Here is a 22,233-nt window from a genome sequence, read left to right on the forward strand (position 1 = left end):
GGTGAAATATCACAGACTTCAGCACGAACTATGTTTCTCCATCCTTCACTTCTTTCCCTGCTGCCTCCCTTCTACCCTCAAGTACCTTTTTTATTTTGAAAGGACACCACCTTGAAATTCAAGTGTGGGGGGATAAAAGTAATTACATTTTCTCTTCAGGTTTCCCTCTCAGAAAGCCTCCAGATCATCTCTGGCTAAAACACAGGGATTATTCCAGAGGGAAAATGTTATTAGTTGCAGCTTTGCCTGCTTCCTTCTCCGGATTTCACCCACCACTTTTCTCCCACGCTAAGGGTGATGGTGACAGTGTGGCTGATTGCTGCAGCCTGGGAGGGCTGAGGCACTTCTCCCAGCAGAGGTCGAGTGTCTCACTCAGTGTCACACTGGGAGTAAGTGGTAGGCTTACCTGGATTAACAGCTGGGCTTCTCTGACTCCAGAGCCGTGCTTGTAATAACGTTGCTGTGTAGCTACAGTGACTATATTTGCAGAACCAAAAATTGGGAGATATTTTCTGACAAGTGATTTGCTTTCCCTGATATATTGTTTTTCAAAATTTTAATACAAAAAGCCATTTGGAGTTACCAAAATGAAATCCTATTTTGCTATATATTTAATAAAATCACCATTGGAAAAACTAATTATATATGCCTGGGATTATCCCAGGGAACCCAGCACACAGAGTTGCCATTTGATGGGAATTGTTCTTGACCAGGGGCTAAGAGTCTTAATTCTGGTCCAGGTTTAGCTTTAACTAGCTGTGTGATCTTGGTTAATTTACTGTACCTCTCTGGGACTTATTTCCTTAATTGGTGAAGTGAGAGAGGTGGGTCAGATGATATCTGAGGATCTCTCAAGCACTGATTTTCAGTGACCTTGAAATTCCAGGTGCAGGCTTCATTATTTGGACCGTCACCAATATATAGATGAAATTCTAACTTTAGGTATGATTTTGCTTCTCCTGCTTTGGGCAAATCTTGGCAACATCTAAGTCCAGTCCTTTGCCAGTCCTGTACCCTGGGGATCCTGCTTTCTTTTTTGCCAGACGGAACCCTGGGAGCTTATTTTTCTAATTTTTTTTTCCCATTAAAACAATCTCTTGGACTTGACTCCATGCTTCCTCCTTTCTCTTAATGCTTTTATGCGTAGTGTCCTTCTCCCACGCAGTCTGCTGCTGGACTCCCATGCAGCAGCCTCCACTCAGGTGCCCCTGGCATTCCCAGCCCCTCCCTTCTTGCTGCTCTTCTAGCGTGCCTCTCCCGGTGTCTTCCCCTCTCTCTCAGTCGTATTTTAGTCTCTGTCTGTGCTGGCTCCTTCCTTTCCACATAAAATACAGGCTCAGCTCTCCCTGTACTGAAAGCGACAAATAAACAAGCCCTGGCTCTGCTGTCCCTGACACAGAGATACAATTCTTTTTCCCTTCCCATTGCTTCTTCTCCTGACTTCCCCTTCCCCATTTTAATTTCCCTGCCCTTTTTCATACTTCGCAATTGTCCTCTTAAAGATAACCAGAGGTAGCTTATTCTTGAAATCCAATAGCTGTTTCTCCTCATTTTCCTTGACCTTTCTGCAGTGCCTGGCACTGTCACTTCTATCTTTCTAAAACACTCTTATTTGGCTTCAGTTGTCACTATGCTGTCCAGTGCTGTCTCTTTCACCTTGGAAGATTCTGACTTTGACTCATTTTCTACTCTTTTTCAGAGATCACATCTAATCTCATGGCTTCCACTAAATCTCCTTGAGAGTCTGACACCAAATTTCTAACTGCCCTGGGTATTCCATTGCTACCTCATTCAACATGTTTACAGTAGAATTTGCCATTCTTGGCCAAAGGTCTGCTTCCCACCCTGATTTCCCATTGCTGTCCATTTGCTGTCATTCACTTAAGTGGGTCTGAAACCTAGTCGGTGTCCCTCATTTCTCCTTGTCCCTTATCCACTCCTCATTCATCAGTCACTAAACTGCTCTATTTGTTCTTCATAAAGTCTCAAATGCATTGCCTCCCTCTGTTTCCACTGCTGCTTATCTCAGCTGTGACACACAACTAGTCTTTAATTTCTTGATCCTCCAATCCATCCTATTTTCCTCTATGTCAATAATCTTTCTAAAGTATTACTTTGCACACTTTTCTGTATTCTTTTGCTTCCTGCATTCCCCTCACTAAACAAACTTGCAGAGCATCCCAGCAAAACACACCAAACTCTCAGGTTGATGTTCAAAGGCACCCCAAATTTGGCCTTAATCTATTCCAATCTTAACTTCCATAGGGACTCTTCTCCTTAGTCAAAGGGCACATGGTTTGTTTGCTTTTTTGTGTATCCAGAGCTTGCACCTCCTCAGTCCCATGTTCTTGGGCAAATAAATGGGTTTCTATGAGACTCTGTTTTTCTCACCTATAAAATAGTTATACCTCCTCTGATTTCCTTAGGTGGTTGTGAGGATAAAATTTACTTACTCGGGCGCCTGGGTGGCTCAGTGGGTTAGGCCGCTGCCTTCGGCTCAGGTCATGATCTCAGGGTCCTGGGATCGAGTCCCGCATCGGGCTCTCTGCTCAGCGGGGAGCCTGCTTCCCCCGCCCCCCCCGCCCTTCCTCTCTCTCTGCCTGCCTCTCTGCCTACTTGTGATCTCTCTCTGTCAAATAAATAAATAAAAATCTTAAAAAAAAATTTACTTACTCAACAAACATTTGTTGGAGAGGGACTTGGGATTTTCTAAATATTTATGCTCCAGGTTCTGGGAATTTGCAAAGATAAATAAATTGTAGCCCCTCCCTTGAGTTGCTCTGGTCACTGGGGAAGCATATATTTAGGAAACCCACAGCATCAGTAGGGTGGGATGAGCATGTGTGTTAGGCTAGCAAGTGCACTGTGGGCCCGGCCTGGCCCTACCCCTCCAACCTGAGACCTGCTCCGGGCTCCTCTAAGTCACCCTTCAGCAAGGTCTACCCATCCTCCTCCCATTCCCTGAAGGCCCAGCTCTCCCTAATGTGAAAATGAGTGATAATGGATGCTAATTCAATGTGTTACTTCTTTCAGGTGACTTATTTACATTTTAATAGAAGACAATTCGAGAGAGGATATTTTAAGCCCTGTGGCAGGTGAATGGAAACATATTTTGATTTAGAGAGGGTTTGGGAGGTCTCTGGTCATACTGTGTAGGCACCCACTGATTCTAGTCATGGGATTGGCTCCATTCAGGAGTCTGGAGAGGAGGATTCTTCCCCAGGCTGTGCTGCCTCCCATGTTATCCAAGTACTCTGGAGCGTGGGAGTCTCAGTACAGTGACGGATGAAACATCTGTTCCATGATGGGCTATTACCAACAATTCATTACTGCAAAATGGACTTACCCTCATTAGCCCAGGAGCTCTGAGTTTAATGTGGCATTCTGCAATCTCACAGATTCTGCTGCACACATTGAAGGCATACACCACATTTTATAGAGCCAGGAAACCTGAACTTTTCAGAAAACAATGGAGATTTAGCATGCCTCTTGAATTAGTTGACATATTTACTCATCATGAATAAGCCTGTTTTGTAGTAAATACTGTAGCTTACAGCTTCATTATTAGAAATTAGCTCACCCCACTTCTCTGTTCAAGGACACAGTTCTCCTTGGGAAACAGTTTTGTTTTTATCATTTGGGTGCTTGCAGTTAGGTGAATAGGTTTTTGAAGTTCTGGCCTCGGAATGTTTCTTTAGGGGTGGTTCTAGGGAAGGAGATGGGTCTGTGTCTCCTGCTTTCCCTTCATCTTGACTCACCAGTGTGAAATCTTCAAATCTGGCCACTTGGGGAAGGTTTCTTTTTTTCTGTTGTAATGCAAAATCATAGTCATACAGTCACACTTTTTTTTGGGGGGGGGTAATCAGTTCAAATAATGTACAGTAGACATGATGTCAATTTCCTAAATTTTTGATATTATAGACCCTGCCATTGATTCACTAACTTCCTGCCTGGGCTCAGCTTATCCTTGGGAAATTACACAGCCACTTGTCACACTCCCACAAAATGACAGTTCTTCCAGGCTTCTTTTTCTTCAGTAGCTCAGGGATCTATCTTTAAGGTATCTTCTAGCTAGGAATTTCTGTGTTGCCATTTACCAAACTATCAATCAGATATTTGGGGATTCTTTAATACCTGTGTCTCAAATTCCAGATGTCCTGTTCCATTGGTTCGTAGTGATGGTGGATGAGGAGATCACTTTGGGGCCGAATCATGATCAATTTACTTTATTTTTTTCCCCATAGGAGTTTAACTTGGTACTTCATTTTCCTTGATATGATATGTCTCGCAAATATCCAGTAGCTTGTCTTCCAGGTTAAAAGGTACTTATTCACTCATCCATCTATCCCTTTCACAAATAGTTATATAGGTTTATTATGTGCAAAGCGCTTTTAGGTAGTAGAGCTGTGCTGGGCATGGGGTTCCCAAGAGACTCTTCAGCTCCTATACAGACAGTTCAATTAGATGCATCAAGGGCTTATGGAATATTTTGCAGTGGATCAGGCTTGGGGGTTACAGGAAGCTCAGACACCCCCCTGAAAGGTATAGTGTTTCTGAAGGTCAGACTGAGATACACGCTTTCATGTTTAGTGTCCTTCTTCCACACAACCTGCTGGTTTCCTGCTCAGCGAAGAGGACTTCCACCTGGAGAAACATAACTATTAGGATTCTCATCTTCGATCCTTCAAGATTTCCCCTATGAATTGTATGGAAATGTGAGAAGAATGTCCTTATGTTTCAGCAGAACCATCTTACCCATTGCCTTACCAGCTTAAGCTTCTTTCTCCACCACCAATTCTGTTCATTTCTCCATTGGACTAGTCTTGATTAGAAAATCAAGGGTCCTGCCTCATTTCCATTTACTCAGAAGAAGAGCCTATGTGACGTGGGGCAAGTTTAGATCCACTCATCAGTTTGAGGACATTTGGATTGTTTTTGCTTTTTGACTCTTATGAATAACGCTGCAATGAATATTTGTGTAGAAGCTTTTATGAGGACATAGGATTTTATTTCTCTTGGTGTATATCTAGGAGTGGAATTCCTGGGTCATGTGGTAACTGTTTGTCTTGTTGTGGAACTGCCAGAATGCTTTCCAAAGCAGCTGCACCATTTCACGCTTCCACAAGCGATGTCTGAGCGCTTTACTTTTTCTACATCCTTGCCAACACTGTCTTTTTTGTTAGACCTATCTTGGTGAGTATGGAGTGGTATCTCATTGGGGTTTTGCTTTGTGTTTCCTAGATGACTAATGACATAGAGCATCTTTTCATGTGCATATTGGCCATTTGTATATCTTTTCTGGAAAAATGTCTATTCAGACCTTTTGCCCATTTTAAAGTTAAATTCTCTTTTTGATCATTGAGTTGTAATGAGTTGATATATTTTAGATACAAAGTTTCTTGCCAGATCTGTGATTTGCATATATTTCCTCCCATTCTGTGGGTTGGATAAGGTTTCAAACTTCTTATTTTAAATTTGAGATAATAATGGTGTCTACACCTTAGATTAGGATTAGGTGAGATCATAGATGGAAATCCCTTAACAGAGGGTCTGAAATACGTTAAATCCAATGCACATTAGTTGTTTTGCTGTATTGTTTTGTCATCCTGCGGACAAGAGCCTTCATTACATAACCTTAGGAAGCCTGCCTCTGGTGTATGAAATGCCACCAACTTCTAGGGAATGCCTCTTTTCTTGAACCTTAGTTTCACTAAGTGAAACTTAGTTTCACTTAGTGCAATTAGTGAGACCTAGTTTCCCTAAGGTTCCTCTAGCAAAGGGCAGCATAATAACAAGAACCAGGGTCATAGTGGCTTGCCCTTTCTTGAATTTCTTGCTGGCCAGCTGTGCTTCTAGTGCGTAAGCTGGGATAGGGTGGGGGCTTCAGGATCAGCAGCTGCCACTGAACCTGGCCTGTTTGCCCTGGCTGCTGCCTGGGATACAGCTAGGTCTGCCTGGGAGTCTGAGGTCGGCTTAGACGTCTAAGGCCACAAAGGCAGTGGACATTTTGTAGCCCCTTTGGAGTCAGGCCTTGATGTGAAAAAGTCAGGGACCTGTTGCCATCTGATGTGTTTTAAAATGGGAAGCAGTTTACTTAAGAGCTGTCTCCTTCAGTTAGTGCTGGCAACTTAAGCAAGGGAATATCATGTTCCCGATAAGAATTTTGCTGTCACCATTTACTGGTAAGCCATTGCTCAAACTGGGCAAGATACTTTCCAGATGACTAGACCCAGTCTGAGAAAAAAATTACCCCATTGCCATGAGTATGGTATTTGGGAAATAACTACCCATGTGGTTTCAAGTCTGGTTCATGTTATTTATTTGTAAGATGGTGTTAAAGCCAGGGCAGCAGAGCGGCTTCCTAGCATCAGTTCCTCCCTGTGAATCCTTTAACTACTGATGTTGACGTTCCTTACAAACCCTACAAGGTGAGACTGTTTCCACATAGTCAGTTGTTCGTTCTCTCCTCTCTAGGTAAGTTTCTCCCAGCATTAAATATTTAGTTCTCACCTGTGTAAGCCACTGGGTAAGGTGCTATGTGAACAAGGATAAAACATGGTATTTGCCCTTAAAGCTATCCTGGCTTAGGATCCCTAGAAACCAGAGCCTGAGGCAAAAGCCTGCTAATGTTTTATTGGCCACAGAAAAACAAGAAAGTGGGAGTGAGGAAGAAAGGGAGGGGGCAGGCAAGGAAGGAGAAAGATGAAACACAAGGATTCATTTCCAGGCTGGGCACTGCTTGATACGAAGCACCAATAATTACTCAGTCTTGTGACCCCATTTTCAGGGACCATTTGAGCTACTGAATCTCAGGACATTTTTTCAAAGGGACAGATGGGCACAGAGAAGGAATGTTTTTCTCTCTTTCCTTCCTTTCACCCATCTTTGCCTTGAGAAGTTACCTAGTTTGCATGACGTGGACCTTCCAGGGCCAACATGGAAACCAGATCATGCTGCACATTATTGTGTGGTGCTTACTTGAGTCTGGAAGAGCTGACCGGGTGCTGGCTGGCGGCGTCCACGCAGAGTCAACAGCTTATGTGGAACAAGTGATCAAGGGCCTTGAGACAGGTGGGGCCAGCAGGATCTGAGGATCATGTGGGAGATGTCGATACAGTTCTGGCAGGCACCACTCTGTTCTGTTGTGTCTGGGGTGTGTGTGTGTGTGTGTATGTGTGTGTGAAGATATGTTCACTCTTTCCCTGAGGGAGAAATAGAAATTCCCTTAGTCACAAATTCTCCATCAAGGCTATAACCTGCCACTCTCTCTGAAAAGAGGATAAGTGAAAGAATCCACAGTGCCCACCTCTGCCACTGGTTTGAGGACATAATTAATAGATTTCTCTCCTCTTCAGCTGTAAGTTCTGGGTTACTTGCCTAGTAAGCTTCTCCATGTTAACATGAATACAAATCACCCTCAGTTGTGTTAATATGCAGAATCTCATTCAGAGGCCTGGGGAGGACCCGAGAGTCTGTTTGTCTAATGAGTTCTCTGGTCATACTGATGCTGCTGGTCCATGGGCACACAGGGTAGCAGAGACTGAGACTGAAGATATCCCTTACTTGCCCTGCCTTTGTTACACTATAATTGCTGGATTGTCCCTTTATAGTTTTTACTGGGTTTTAAGCACAGAGAAAAGCCCAAGGATCCCGTGGGTTCCAGTAGTAATCCTCTCTGTGCCTATTGTCTGGCAACCACATAGCTCTTTCTGGGAATCCAGGTTAGGAATCCCATCAGTATTGTAACACCTTTCGTGGCCTGTTTGTCCTCTTGCTTAGAGAGCACCAGGTGACTTAATTATGGTCTCAGCTTCAAGTTCAGTGGAAACTTGATTGGCAGAACAGTTTCCTCTCTGACAACCAGACCTCTTACCTGGCAGGGCCTAGATTGTAGACAGAGCATAAGTTCTGCAAGTGTGGGAGAGAAGTAAGTGTTCTGTCCATTTTTGGGTTCCCAGACTCCATTGTAGTTGTTGGGGACATGGTGCTATGGTTCCATATATGATATTAGTTCAGGGCACATCCCGCCTTCCAAATGACAGTCCCATAACTCTCTGGTGTGTTGTCACTAAGCTGATGTCTTTGTTCATTCTGCCAGGCTTTCAGGCCACTGCTTCTAGGTGATGGGGAACGTTGTAAGACCAGTGAACAACATGGTCATGCACCCTTGTCTCTCTCTTTTTCTGGAGCCCCAAGAGCTAGCATGGCAACTAGGGTGGTGGTTAGGTGGGGTCCATACACGGCTGGTCACTGTAATAACCATGGGGGTGGATCAGTGGTAAAAGGCCTGAGACATGTAAGGCCAAGGGTCTCTTAGAAGATGCATAAGGAGTTTCTGATAAAGAAGGCTCATGCTCTGGTTCAGAAGGCAAGATACAAACACCTGTGAACGTACAGCAGAAGAGATAGTGAACACTGGGGGAGTTTGGATGTGGTCAAGGTAAAGGAGATGACCATGGCCTTAGGTAGTTGGGGGTTTTCAGGAACAGGTATGACTGGATCTTCTCTCAAAGGTCACACAGACATGAGACTGGTGGCAAGGAGGGGGAAAGTATTCTCGGTGGTCAAGACCAGTGTAAACAGGGGCTCAGATGTGGGAGTGCAGGAGGTTTATTCAGGGACCAGATCACAGACTGTTTTGAAATGGTGAGAGAGAGAGAGGGAGATTGGGAGTAATAATTACAATAGGTTAACTTTTTTTTTTTTTTTAAGTATTTAGTGTATGCTAGGCCCCATTCTTAACTCTCAGATGTATTACCTTATTTAATGCTCACAACTAAGTAGGCAAGGCCACACTGGAACTAGAGTTAGATTTTGAGGTAGGTTGAATGACCAACCAAGGTGTTGGGTCTTTACCCTTGCCACAGTGGCATTGGAATAGATGTGAGCCCCATGGGTATAGGACCAACTTCCTGCTAACCTTTATATTCTTAATTCCTTCTAAAGGCCCTGGCACATGGGAAAGTTTACATGATTTCACTGGGTATTAAAAATAGCTCTCCTAAATAAAGCACTCCTAATATTCCAGACACTGTTTTAAGTGCTTAACATGGAATAAATTATTAGCATGCTGTCCTGTGAGATAGAGGAGGAGGAGGAAATTACAGAGGAGGAAATTGAGGACAGAGGTGTTATTTGTCCAACGTATTAGAACAAGAAAGGGCCCAAGCTAGGTTTTAGACCCAGGCAGTCTGAGTTGATAGTCCACACATGTAATTCTTACACTGCATGGTCTCTCAAAAATCATTAGGGAAAAAGATTTGGAATAAATAAAATCTTAAAAAAAAAAAAAAAAGGTTTGGAAACCAAGTGGTGGTGAAGGTTTTAAGAGGAGGTGAGTCGTGTGGAGAATGTTTCAGGGGGTGGGGGTGGGGGAGAAGATGTGCTTCATTGGGTCATAGAGAGTCTGTCTGCCTCCTCCAGAGACAAGGCATGTTTTCCAGGCTTCAAATGTTAGCAGCCATGCAACTCTACACATTAGCAGGTGGTTTGTGTGTATGTTTTCTTCCCCCCCCACCGTGTATTTACACTCAAGATTGAGATAAACATCCATTTGCTTTAACACACATGAAAATACCTTAGCAACTTCCTGCAGCTCTGGCCTGTTGCTAAGCAGTGACCCTAGTGTTACCATGACAACATCATCCGACACTCCAGAGTGTGGCTGATACAGTCTGTTGTTCTGACATGGCTTTGGGAAACCGGGTCAGCAGGGCCTCAGGAGCACATTTGCTCTCAGGGCGCAGCCTTACTCTGTTTGGCTGTATCAGAAATCCCTGATCCTGCCTGAGGGAAGCTGCCTGGGGAAAGGTACTTGCCAACGCCCAGCTGACAAGGTCTCTGGTCATAACTGCAGTGTTTCACCTTGCTGCTGTCTCTACATCACTTGTGGAGCCATGTGGAGTTGTCTAGAGTTCAGGATGGATGCCTGAGAAGGTGTAGGGAGCAATTTCTCTGTTTCTGAGAAAGGCCCATTTCAGTATGTCTGTGCAGCAGAGAGAAGGTCCAGAACATCTTGAATGGTGGTCAGGCAAGCAAGAGTATAAGCAGGAAACAGAATCTAACTCAGAGGCTCAAGAGACTTCAGTGAAGGGATGTCTCACAGAGGTGTGGGCAGGGCTAAGGGAACCGGTGGGGGGTCATGATGTGCTGGAAATAACAGCTGAAAGCCATTTCCACCCTGAGTGCTGAAGGGACAAGCAGAGGAAATAGTTTTGCAGAAAGAATTTCCCAGTTTTAGATCTGGAACCATTGTGGAGGACCACCAGGAGTTGTAGTAGACAGGATGGTAGGGTGCAAATGTGAGATATGTATCCTTAGGAGGAAGGAAGAGTGAAAGAAATGCCAGGACCTCTTCTCCTCCCCTTGATCTTCTGCCAGAGCCTACCATTAAGCAGACTTAATTAGAAATTAAGTAGCCCAGGTGTTGCAGTTTGTGAGGGCATTAGCCTCAGAGACGCAGAGGTGGGAACTAGGGAAGAATGGATTTTGTGTGTTGGATACATGGAGGGAACAGGGCCAGGGAGGTGTGGGAAACAGACTAGTGTGACTGGGTGAATGCTAATGGGAGCACACAGACTGAGAGGATCAAAAACTCCAACTAGACTTACCCATGGGCCAGACAGCAGCCCACAGAGCACAGCTTCCTGCAGATATTGGCAGGAAGCACGATTAACAGGTGGGCATGGCATTTGGGATAAAAGCCATCAACTTCAGGGAAGCCCAGCACACTGTCCTAAATGATTCCAACAGCACCTTCTCTGTCCTATGGGCAAAGGGGGGCGAGTTTCATCAGATTTTCCTGCCTCTGGGTTGTAGGCCCGTAGAATATTCTTTCAGGTTACCCCAGAACTTCTTTTCTTTTGCTGCCTCCACCTGGCATTCCCTTGCTTTCAATCTGGTTATCCTTTCAGTTCAGTGCTTTGGATTGACAAGGTGTAGACTAGAGCAGCATTTGCACCACTTGGGGACCTGTTAGAAATGTGTACTGAAGGCCCCACCTCAGACCTCATCAATCAGACATTTGGGGTGGGCCTGGAAATCTGGTTTTCACAAGCCCTCCATGTAATTGATACACACTGAAGTTTGAGAACACTGATTTAGACTGTATGATTAGTTTGCAGCTCTCCCTGGGAGCTGCCCTTGGGAGCTCCCCTGGCTCCTTGCTCTGCAGCTATCGGCCAGTTCTGCCTATTCTAATAATGTTCTGTCCCAGCCCAGAGAACTACCATGGGTTGGAGTCTTAGGGATGCTTTGCCTGGAAAGAAACTTTGAAGAGAAGAAATCTGGAGAATTTGGAGAATTGACTCTGGTCAAATCTGGTGACTGACAGTTCAGGTGGGTGGCTGTAGGCAGTTGGAAGGCATTGGGAAAGCAGATCCACCTGCAGAACTGGCATTCAGAGGTAGGGCATTAGCTCTGAGACAATCAGCAAGAGCAAGGGCAGCCCCAATGGCCATGATCTTAAGGAGATGGAGCAAGTCAGGGGCTCCAGCACAGGATGTTAGAGCTGGGATGTTGATGGGAGGCAGTTCTCTGTGGGTGTCTTTCATTTCTGCACATCTTGCAAGCAGGGCAGTCTACTGTCTTTTCAAGGATATTTAAATAGTGAACAGCTTGGAAGATAGAGATTGTGTCTCTTTCTGGAGCAAAGAACAAATTGCCCATTATAAAAGATTTGGGTTTCGTGAACTCAGGCTTTCTTATCCTGTAACACTCACTACCTACTTTGTGTGCAGGTGCTCTCTGTTCCTCTTCATGTTGCCCTGTGGATATTGGGACTTGGGGAAGTGGTGTAAAAATGATATACTGCTATTGATATTAGTGATAAACTGTCTCTGACCAATGAATATCATGCCTTCTGTCAGCATACATGAAAATTTCAGCCAGCTAACTTCTTCCCTTCTAAGTATAGCAAAACCTGAAATTCATCATGGTTCTTGGCAGGCACATGAGAAGTAAGGGGCTAGGCAGTGGCTGGACCTGCTGCAAAGATGGGCTAGCTTGGATTGCAGGGCCTGGGCTCAGTCAAGGATGGTCGTTAGGGGTAAGCATGAAATGTGGGGGCCAAAGGCTCCATTTGGAGGGAAAAGAAGGAAGAAGAGACTAGGATTCATGACATCCCAATAGGCATCAGATAATTATCTTTAAAAGAGATACTTGGGATCTAACAGTTCCTTTCTCCTTGATTCTTAACACTGCCTGCATATTTGAATCGTCTGAAGAACTTTCAAGAAATACCAGTGTCTGGGCCCCCCATCCCTAGTGATTCTGATCTCACTGGTAAAGGAATAGGGTTGGTTATGGGCTCATTAGGTTATCTTTTAAAAAAAAATATTTATTTATTTATTTACTTACTTCTTCAGTATGTGAGAACAGGACACATCATAGCCCTTTAGCCGACCCCCCCCCCAAAAATTTCAGTGTATATTTCCCCAGAATAGGGACTTTTTGGTTTCTTTTTGTTTCTCTTATAGAACCACAGGATACTTATCAACCTCAGTAAGTTTAATATTAATACAAAAGCTTTATCTAATTCATTGCTTGTATTCCAATTTTGTCAATCCAATGATGATCTTTAGGACATTTTTCTTTTCCCTCCAGTGCAGGATCTAATCCAGGATAATGTATTACATTTTATTGTCTTGTCTGTTGAGTTTTCTTTAGTCTAAAACATTTCCATAGACTGTCTTTTATAACAGTGTCAGTTTTGAATATAGAAGCTCCTCCTCTCCCTTTCTTTAAAGAATGTTTCTCATGTTGGTTTATCTTCCTCATGATTAGATTTGGGCTGTGCATTCCAGGCCAGTTCACTCCTCCAGTGATGCTGCGTCCTTCTGAGGGTATCACATCTGGAGTCCTACAATATCAGTCTGTGCCTTCCTAATTTTCATTAACTGATCAAAACGTTGTTCACCTTCTCTGTTATATAGTTACTTTTGTATGCTTCACAACTAAGCAATCTATGGGGAAACATTTTTTTTTTTTTTATTTGACAGACAGAGATCACAAGCAGGCAGAGAGAGAGGAGGAAGCAGGGTCCATGCTGAGCAGAGAGCCCGATGCGGGGCTCGATCCCAGGACCCTGGGATCATGACCTGAGCTGAAGGCAGAGGCTTTAACCCACTGAGCCACCCAGGTGCCCCTGGGGAAACATTTTTTGAATATAACTGACATGTAACACATATTAACTTCAGGTATTAATGATTTGATACTTGCATATATAGTCCTGAAGTGGTAAGTCTAACTACCATTCATCCTTATACAAAGTCACAAAAAAATTTTTTTTCTCATGGGAACTTTCAAGATCACTCTCCTGGAAACTTGCAAATATGCAGTACAGTATTATTGATCATAGTTACCATGCTGTACATCAAATCCCCATGACTTATTATTTTGTAACTTATTACTTTATAACTCAAAGTTTGTACCTCAGCCCCTCACCGCTGCCCAACCACCAGTCTGTTTTCTGTATCCGAGTTTGTTTTTGCTTCTTAGATTCCATGTGTAAGTGAAATCATGTTATTTATTTATCTTTCTCTGGTTTATTTCACTTAGCATTATATCCTCAAGGTCCATCCATATTATTGCATGTGGCAAGATTTCATTAAAAAAATTTTGGGTGGGGGCAGGCATAGAGGGAGAGGGAAAGAGAGAATCTTCGTCAGGCTGCACGCCCAGGGTGAGCCCGATGTGGGACTTGACCTCACAACCCTGAGATCATGACCTGAGCTGAAATTAAGAGTTGGTCACTTAACTGACTGAACCACCCAGGCGCCCCACAATTTCATTTTTTTTAAATGGCTGAGTAGTAGTCCTGTGTGTGCTTGTGTAAATACACACATACATACCACATCTTTTTTTTTTAAGATTTTATTTATTTATTTGACAGAGATCACAAGTAGGCAGAGAGGCAGGCAGAGAGAGAGAGAGGAGGAGGAAGCAGGCTCCCTGCTGAGCAGAGAGCCCGATGTGGGGCTCGATCCCAGGACTCTGGGATCATGACCTGAGCTGAAGGCAGAGGCTTTAACCCACTGAGCCACCCAGGCGCCCCGATACCACATCTTCTTTATCTGTTCTTCATTGATGGACATTTAGATTGTTTCCACATCTTGGCTGTTATAAATAATGGCGCAGGAAGCACAGGGGTCAATATGTCTTTTAGAATTAGTGTTTTTGTTTTCTTCAGATAAATATCCAGAAGTGGAATTGATGGATCATGTGGTATTTGTATTTCAAATTTTTTTCAGGAACCTCCATACTGTTTTCCATTGTGGCTGCACCAATTTACAGTCCCAGCAACAGTGCATGAGGGTTCCCTTTCCACTGCATCCTGACCAACACTTGTTACTTTCTGTCTTTTTATTAATAACTATTCTGATAGGTGTCAGAGGATATCTCACTGTGGTTTCAATTTGCATTTCTCTTAGTGATTAGTGATGTTGAACATCTTTTCATGTGCTTGTTGGCCATCAGTATGTCTTCAGAAAGATGTCTATTTAGATCTTCTGCCCATTTTAAAATCACATTATTTTCTTATTGGGATGTATAAGTTCTCTATGTATCTTGGATATTAACCCCCTACCAGATAAATGATTTGCAAATATCTTTCCCATTCAGTAGGGTTTTTTTTTTTATTTTGTTGATGGTTTCCTTCATTGCACAGAAGCTTTTTAGTTTGATGTAGTTCCCTTTGTTTATTTTGTTTTTATTGCCGTTGTGTTTAGAGTCAGCTCAAAAACATATTGCTGAGAGCCATGTCAAGGAGCTTACCACCTATGTTTCCTCCTAGGAATTTTATGGTTTCTGGTATTGTATTCAGGTCTTTAATCCATTCTGAATTAATTTGTATAGTTGGTGTAAGATACAGTGGTCCAGTTTCATTCTTTGCATGTTGTGGGGAAGAATTTTAAGTCCATGCAAGTATCAGGATTTCCCCAGAGATTTAGCATTTTATTGATAATTCTTAAGTGAACCAATCTTTATTCTGATGGTTTCAAAATGATTTTTCCAGCTAATGGCACTCTGAGGACTCTTTTTAGAAGATCTGAAAGGGGCTTCCTGGCAAGATTCACTTTTCACCTTCGGAGGCATCTCAAGGCTGCTGAAAAGGCTCCCCTGTTTTTGTCTCTAAGAGGAATTGTACACATTGCCTGTCTCTGAAGTTTTCTTCCTTCCAAGTGTGTGGCACTTTGCCAGTTTGGGTTTTAAACATCTTGTGTAGGACCTGTGTTCTAATCTCCATTTTATAAAGGGTTAAAAGAATCATTGCGTATTGTAATCAGTGGCATTAGCAGTGGCATTAGAAACAAATGTTTCTGGTTTTGTGGATAGTCATTCATGTATTCATTTAGGCAGCTAACAACGATTTGAGTGTTTGAGATTATCACGCACTATACTAGGTGCTGGGGGAAGATGGGAAACAAGACAGGTACAGAACCTACCATTAAAAGGCTTAAAATCTACTGGGGAAGGATGGCATTGTGTAGATAATTAAAAATATACTAAATTTTACGAAAGAGAAAAGTATAGTGTGCCTTATGAACATGGATCAACAGAAGCTAACCTAATCTTGGGGGCAGGAGAACTACTTTCTGAGGAAATGGAATTAAAGATGAGTCCAGATGATTTCAGCAGAGAGTGGATGAAGTGGGAGCAGTAGCTACAAACTCTGAGAAGTGAGAGTGCTGGAATGGGTACACTCCCATCTAGATGGCTGGCTTTGGGGGCAAATGACTCATGATGAGATTGAGAAATGGATTGGATCCAAATTGTGAAAAGCCTTTTGAACCTTGAAAGGATTTTGTTTTTTATCCTAAGAGCCAAGGGAAGTCTTGGAAAGATTTTTAGATAGAAGAGTAATAAAATCTTATTTGTAAAATGAAAAGATCACTCTCGCTGCCATGTGGGAAAGGGATCTGAATGGGTGGAAAAAGAAGAAAGCCCAAATGGAAGCAGGGACGTAAGTTAGGAGGCTAGAGTAGAAAATGATGGTGGCCTGGCTAGGGTGGCAGCAGCAGGAGTGGAGAGAAGGTTTTTTATTCCTTTGATTTCCTGTATCTTAGTAGGAATCATGGGTGCTGTATGAAGCTTAAATTCCAAAGAACCACAACCACTCTGCTTAGACACAGGAAAAAAGGTGCCCTTTAAAGGAACCAAGCTCTCTACCTAGATGGGAAACCATATAAAGTTTCTGAGAAAGAAGTTTACTGATACTTAGAAAAGTAGCCAATCATGAGCCAGGATCTTGCTTACAGTTAATGAATTAGGTTTGCTGGGTAATTTCTCATTTTCTCCTTTCTATTTTTACAAAAGGAGATGATCCTATTGCTAAGCAATCCACGGTTTAATTTGATTTGTGTAACCATTTGCACTTTAGAAGTGTTATGGACATGGCCGATTCTGGCTCTCAGACAGTACAGAATTATAGTGGAATCTTCTCCCCCAACCCAGCATTCTTTGCTTTGACTGCAGTTTTTATGGCACATGATACATCCCCATTAACTTTTATTAGATCCATAATTTTTTTTATTAACATTGAGTAATAACTGTTTTCAGTGGCATCACTCTTCCGAAGAGTCCTCGATTTGTAGTCCATGATAACTGTTGCTAAATTGAAGTTTCTTCTGCCAGCATTTCACCCACAGTAAATCCAGCCATTCAACCTCATCTTGCTTAAAAAGCCATGAAATTCCTGGACATTATCAGAAAAATGACCACAGTCAAAGTACTCTAAATGGAGATGGAAATTGAGCTCTGATCTATTTGAATCAAGATGTGTCATAGTTACTGGCTGGGAGTGGGGACTTTCAACCTCAAGTTAGACCTCTCTTCTCGGTGGAGTTTCTCCTGTTAGGGAGGTTGTTGGCTGACCCACAGTTCCAGACTGGGACTATGTCTGATGGATGCTAAGGGAATCTTTTAAAAGCAATTTTTCTTCTTTCACATGAAGAATAAAATGAGCTTCAGTGGGAAACCTTCCCAGAGCAGAACAGAAAGGGGTATGAGATCCGCTGCTTTCAGGGATGTGCTGTCAAGTACAAATATCTCTTACCTCGAGTTTCCAGCAAAGTTTCTCTTACTTAGAAGGATGGGGTATGGTGTACCTACTGTCAGTTCAGTTCATTTCAATCTAATCCAGTTCAATTTGGAAGAAGATTCTTGATATTTCTCATGTTGTGTCTGATTGGATATCTATAGTCATTACGACTAGTTAAGCTACAGTGACAGAAAACCCAAAATTTCTTTCATGTTAAAGAGAGAGTTCAGGGCTCACTGGGCAGCCCACAAAGTTGTCAGGTACCTAGGCTAACAGCTTGCTGCTTCCATATCCTCAGAATGTGACTTTCAACTCTTGGTTCAATATGTCTCCCTGAAACTTAGCCATCTAATCTGTATTCTAGTAGAAGGGAAGGAGGTCCTGTTCCTTTCCTTGAACAATATTTTCCGCAAGTTCCATATGACCCTTACACTTAAATTCCATTCACATAATTTAGTCATATGATCACTCCTGAGGCTGGAAAATGTTACTCTAGGCATCTTGTAAGAGCTAAAATTTGAAGGTTTTTACTGATATGGAAGAATGGGACATCTAATAGGATTTAATTAAAGACATGCAAGCTATCTTCTCTAGATTTTTTTTTTTTTAAGTAGGGTCCACACGCAGTGTGGAGCCCAATGTGCGGCTTGAATTCACAACCCTGAGCTGAAGACCTGAGTTGAGATTAAGAGTCAGGCAGTAAGCCAACTGAGCCATCCAGGCTCCCCTCCCTAGATTTCTTTTAAGGGCTCCCCAGTTCTTGAAGTAGTCAGGAAACACGATTTATTTATTTATTTATTTATTTATTTATTTATTTATTTACATTATGTTTTGTTACCCATCATACAGTACTTCATTAGTTTTTGATGATGTAGTGTTCTATGATTCATTGTTGCATATAATGCCCAGTGCTCCATGCAGTACATGCCCTCCTTAATACCCATCACCAGGCTCACCCATCCCCCACCAACCTCCCCCCTGAAACCCTGTTTGTTTCTCAGAGTCCATAGTCTCTCATGGTTCATCTCCCCCTCTAATTCTCCCCCTTCATTTTTCCCTTCCTTCTTCTAATGTCCTCTATGCTATTATGTTTCACATATAAGTGAAACCCTATGAGAATTGTCTCTGCTTGACTTATTTCACTTAGCATAATCTCTTCCAGTTCCATCCATGTTGATGCAAAAGTTGGGTATTCATTCATCCTTTCTGATGGCTGAGTAATACTCCATTGTACATATGGACCACATCTTCTTTATCCATTTGTCTGTTGAAAGACATCTCGGCTCCTTCCACAGTTTGGTGATTGTGGACATTGCTGCTATGAACATTGAGGGGCACGTGGCCTTTCTTTTCACATCTGTATCTTTGTGGTAAATACACTGTAGTTCAATTGCTGGGTCATAAGGTAGTTCTATTTTTAATTTTTTGAGCAACCTCCACACTGTTTTCCAAAGTGGCTGTACCAACTGGCATTCCCACCAATAGTGTAAGAGGGTTCCTGTTTCTCTACAACCCCTCCAACATTTGTTGTTTCTTGCCTTGTCAAATTTTGCCATTCTAACTTGTGTAAGGTGGTATCTCAATGTGGTTTTGATTTGAATTTTCCTGATGGCTAATGATGAAGAACATTTTTTCATGGGCCTGTTAGCCATTTTTATGTCTTCTTTGGAGAAGTGTCTGTTCACATCTTCTGCCCATTTTTTGACTTGATTATTTGGGGGTTTTTTGGGGATATTGAGTTTGAGAAGTTCTTGGATACCAGCCCTTTATCTGTAGTGTCATTTGCAAGTATCTTCTCCCATTCCATGGGTTGCCTGTTTGTCTTGTTGATTGTTTCCTTTGCTGTGCAGAAGACTTTTTATCTTGATGAAGTCCTAAAAGTTCATTTTTGTTTTTGTTTCCCTTGCCTTCTGAGATGTGTCTTGAAAGAAGTTGCTGTGGAAACACATTTAAAAAATGGATGTTACCTATCCTTGGAAAAATGAATTTCAAAGTTTGAAATACAATGACTAGGGGCTGAGGGAAGGGAATGCTTTTGGTGTTTATGTAGCTGGTGACTTTTTAGAAATACCCAGAAGCTTCAGATAGTTAGCTGTCCATCCATCCATCCATTTGTCCATCTGTCTGTCGGCCCATCCATCTTGTCAAGATATTTATTATTTGCTGTATGCCACTGTGTTCATACAGGAAATGGCTATGAATGAAATAGTCCTTAACTCATGATCTTTTGGAAGAAAATGGCAGGTTAATTAGTGATAATTTCAAGTGATAAATGTTGTAATAGAGATAATCATTTGTTTTTCATTCAACAAATACTTACTGAATTTCTACTATTTACTAGGTTTTCTTCTAGACACTAAGGATACAAAAATGAAAAGTCAAGTTCTCTACTAGAAAAATTAAAATGTAGAGTGATAAGAGTCTAATGGAGGTATGGATAGATAAAATGGGAGCATATAGAGGAAAGCTTAAGTCAGTCTGGATGAGTCAGAAAGTGCTTCCTAGAGGATGTAACTCTTGAGCTGAAATGTGAAGAATATATATCTTTTCCAGTACAGTCTTGAGCCTCCTTCTTCTGCCTATTAGTTAAGCCTTGAGGGAATTAACCTCCTTTCCTTTTATGCTTATAAGTAATTCAAGAATTCAGTATATCATGGGTGGCTGGAAATTCCCAACAGTCTATACTGAAGACTTGAATAATTCTCGCTGCTACCCAATTTTGTATATAAAAGTATTTACTTGGTAATATTTCTTGTATGAGTGGGTAATAGGAGATGCTTATAGTTTTCCTTGGTTTTAAACAGAGCTGTGATGGCAATATTTAAAACCCATCTTGTGTTTGGAGGGCCTGACAAATGCATTTCTACCATGGCAAAGAACTGGAAACCAAAAGCAATTGCGCCTCAAATGAAATAAAGAGTCTGACAAAATACATCCTATCAGTGGAATGAAATTAGATATCTGTCAAAAGCATTTGTCCTCTAAATAACCATCCATATGTTTTATGTTTTGGTATAAATAGACATTCATCAGTTTATCACAGTTGTACTGTCAGAAACCCAGCAATTCGAAACTGAATTTTAAAGATCCTTTTAGAGCAATAACCGGCAAGACTTTTGGGGGGTTGTTTTTCTTGTTATTCTTTTGATTTCTTTTGGCTCCCTTCAGAGCCCACAGTTCATTACTAAAGAGAAGTGAAACATCTATTTAAGATCAATCCAATAATACTATGTTCCAAAGCATTAATTCCTGCCTGCAATCAGCTCCTTGCAGAGTGTTGTTCGCCTCCTCAGCCTGCCTTCTTCAGGTGTGGCCTGTTGCGGTTGGGGGGGATTGCTAGGTTTGTGACCACCGAGTGACTGAGCTGTGGGCTCCCTCTGTCCCTGTAGCCTCTTCACTGCTGAGGAGTGAGGCCTTCAAGCAGGCCCAAGCGGATGAGTGGGTGGAGAGGCTCACTGTTCGTTCTCCTCATTGAGGCCACTGTGCTTCCTAATTTGTATGGATAATTAGCCACAGGCAGCGAAGGAAGTTCTGAGGAGGAGAACCAGAGGACTGGCAAGTCTGTGAGCCTCAACCGTAGGCATTTCAGTCTGAGTGGGCTGCTAAAATAATTACACTGTCTTGTCAAACATTCTGTCCAATGAAGAAAATTAACATGGTAACTTTGCAGACAAAAGCACATTTTGGCCAAGTCCCCAAACTATGCATTTAAATAAACCCTGGAATTAATGCTGTGATTAGCATTAATATTTGCCAAGGCCATAAATTCATGATAAAAAATTGGTTTAAAAGTCAAGCCAATCCAAGCTGCCCTGAAGGAAGAACAACATGGAATTTAAGTTAGGTGTTCATGTACATTGCAGCCCTGATGCAGGGCAGATCACCAGTCTCCTCTTAGGAGGTCCCTGAGCCTCTGTTACTTGGTGTTCTAGAGTTCTGCTCTAAAGCCCTGATGGGGCATAGGTCATGGAAGGAGACAGTAAGGAAAATCAGGTCTACAATCTCTTAAGAGCTCTGGTTCTCAGATCTGGTTTCCCAGGGGAGAAAGAGAGAGAGAGAGAGAGAGAGAGAGAGAGAAGTGGTCCAGAGAGAGAGAGAAAGAAGATGGAGAGAGGAAATAGAGGGAAACATGACTTTAATTGTCAACATAAGACTCCTTCCATCATTGATTTACATTCTTCATTCCACTTTCACTTGTCCCCAGCCCCCACACCTGGTGATATTAGAGCAAAGTTCCCGGAGAGATGGATCTCTGCTACAAGCTCTATCAACTCACTGTTCTTTCCTATTCTTTAGACCTATTCATTCCTGTTCTTCAGACAAATCACACAGAATTCCTTTATGTTGTTTGCATTAGTGTTTACTTATTATATTTTGGAATATCTGGGTTTCCCATAGGACAATACTTTTTTTTTTTGATATTTATAACCCAAGCCACTAGAATAGTGCTTACTTAGGATATTATGACTCTACTTCTTTGAACCCATAGTAATGGTACATTATCAGGTGTCACATAATGTGTTTTGACACGAGCAATCAAACTGAGGGCTTTCAATGGCTTTTTCGGTGGATTGGAGAAATGGTATACATCTTTCAACGTGCTCAGAAGGACACCAAAGAATTGGCTTAAAAATCTAACAGACTGCTCTTGGACCACAGAGTGAGCAGGGATGGTTTAGGAAGAATGTTTTTAATTTTCTCATGGATTAGCCATAAAACATTCCAGCCAGATCATAGTGAATATCTGCAGCTGAAATGACCAATACAAATAAAGCTGACAGCAACTAAAAGTACCCATGGTTTATTGGTAGAGATCCACATGGTAAAATTTCGATATACAAAATTGGATTAAAAAAAACAAGCTTGTTCAAAATGGTGGCAAAGGAAACTTCCACATGGCAGAAATAATAAATAATCCTTATTTGTTACAGACAAAACTTGATCAGTGAATATGGTATTTGTTTAAAAAGTTATATGGAGGGGAGCTGGGTGGCTCTGTTGGTTAAGCAACTGCCTTCAGCTCAGGTCATGATCACAGGGTCCTGGGATCAAGCCCCATATCGGGCTCCCTGCTCAGCGGTAAGTCTGCTTCTCCTTCTCCTTCTGCCCAACCTAGCTCCCCCGCTCCCCTACACAGTCTCTCTCTCTCTCTCAAACAAACAAAAGATTATATGGAATATAATTCTGATAAAAAT

The sequence above is a fragment of the Lontra canadensis genome, unplaced genomic scaffold, assembly GCF_010015895.1.
Source record: "Lontra canadensis isolate GAN:19392208 unplaced genomic scaffold, GSC_riverotter_1.0 scaffold104, whole genome shotgun sequence".
In the NCBI taxonomy this organism is placed as follows: Eukaryota; Metazoa; Chordata; class Mammalia; order Carnivora; family Mustelidae; genus Lontra; species Lontra canadensis.